A 2151-nucleotide genomic window follows, 5' to 3' on the forward strand; every position below is an offset into this window, starting at 1 on the left:
AATAAATGAATTAGAATGATCCATGGGATATCCTTTTATTAAATCATGATTTTATTTGGATTAAATTAATTTCAAATGAATAAAATCAAATATAATTGAAATAAAACCATAAAATGAATAAAGATTGACTCATGGGCCTCTTTCAAGCTTAATATCACGTGGGAGGTCCAAAACAAATGGCCCAATACTTAAAAAATTGAATTTAGCCAATTAGGGTTTCAAGCTTTTCTTGAAAATCGACCAACTTGCGCCAAACATATCTCTCTCATTTTTTATTGTATGGAAGTGTTCTTGAGCTTTTTAGAAAGCTTAGAGTGTCTTCTAAATGATGCTTTTGGTTTCATCTCAATTGAGTCTACCATGTTCAAGTTATGAGCTTTGAGAAAAAACGATTTGTTTGCGATCCTTTAGAAGGACCTGTAATGTTTTGGCTTATATCTCTCAAATGAAGCATTTTTAGACTTGGCATGTGAGAGACAAAGTTGTAGAGAATTCAATTTCCTTCAAGTTAGGCTTTGGATGGAGAATTTTTGATGTTCCATGTGAAAGTTATGGCTGGTCAAAGTTGGGTTGACTTTCTCCTATAAAACCCTAATTTTAGAAACTCGGGTTCTTGATGATTCTGGAGCTTTTCTTGATGAATCATGATCAATTCTTGATCAAATGATGAATGACACTCCATAATGAGTATGTTTACCAAAAATCAGAAGTTTTGACTATGGTTTGACCATATTTTGACTTTTTGGTCAACTAGTCGATTATTGATCGTTTGGGCCATTGAGTGAGCAATCTTTTGAATCGAAGCTTGAAACCTGGCATGAGGGTACTTTGAATCATATGAGAGACCGTGGAATCCACTTGAGGTATCAGAAGTTCAAATTCCTTTATAAAATCTGAAACCCTAATTTTGGAGGCTATTGTTTAGGAGCGATGTCTTTGAGTTTTGATCTTGACTTGAGTTTGAATGAGATGGGCAAATTTTGGGGTATGACAGCTGCCCCTGTTCAATTTTCTTATATATGAAGATGTAGATTGGCATGTGTGCTTGTCGGAATCTGAAGGTAGAAGAGGATTGAACACTAGAATACCCAAGAATTTGCCCTAGCTGAAGTAGGGACTTTTGTTGGAGATGGGCTTAAAGATGCCATCTAGGCAGAGGGTTTTTGGAGATGGGCTTAGATATGCCATCCAGCTTGATGGACTTGAGACTCAGAATACGTCGTATGTTAGACCGTATCTGAAGGATATACTTAGGATGAGTCGTATGTTAGACTAGAATCCGATTTGCATCCGTAGATGTCTGGAAAACTGTGCGTTAGGTTGAAAGATAAGTTGTGCATTAGACTAAATCCAAATTGCATCCGTAGATGTCTGGAAAACCGTGCGTTAGGTTGAAGGATGAGTTGTGCATTAGACTAAATCTAATTTGCATCCGTAGATGTCTGGAAGGCCGTGCGTTAGGCGGAAGGATGGGTCGTGCATTAGACCGGATCCTCTATGTTGAGAAGTATTTGAATGTTGATCGTGTCATTACTGTTCGTAGTAGATGAATTAGATCTTTGAGAGTTGGTCGTGTCAGCACCGTTCGTAGTAACTGAATTAGACTTAGGAAATAGTTGATCGTGTCCACACCGTTCGTGATGATGGAATTAGATCTCTGAGAGTTGGTCGTGTCAGCACCATTCGTAGTAACTGAATTAGACTTAGGAAATAGTTGATCGTGTCCACACCGTTCGTGATGATGGAATTAGATCTCTGAGAGTCGATCGTGTCAGTACCATTCGTAGTAACTGAATTAGATCTTTGAAATATGATCGTGTCCACACTGTTCGTGATGATGGAATTAGATCTCTGAGAGTCGATCGTGTCAGTACCATTCGTAGTAACTGAATTAGATCTTGGAAAGATGATCGTGTCCACACCGTTCGTGGTGACGGAATTAGATCTCTTGGAGTCGATCGTGTCAGTACCATTCGTAGTAACTGAATTAGATCTTGGAAAGATGATCGTGTCCACACCGTTCGTGGTGACGGAATTAGATCTCTTGGAAATAGAAGACTGTAACGGGTCATACATTAGACCATATGTTGAAGGATGTCAGAACGGGTCGTACATTTAGACCATATTTGTTGAGAGATGTCAGAACGAGCC

This window comes from Vicia villosa, unplaced genomic scaffold (assembly GCF_029867415.1).
Source record: "Vicia villosa cultivar HV-30 ecotype Madison, WI unplaced genomic scaffold, Vvil1.0 ctg.006437F_1_1, whole genome shotgun sequence".
In the NCBI taxonomy this organism is placed as follows: domain Eukaryota; kingdom Viridiplantae; phylum Streptophyta; class Magnoliopsida; order Fabales; family Fabaceae; genus Vicia; species Vicia villosa.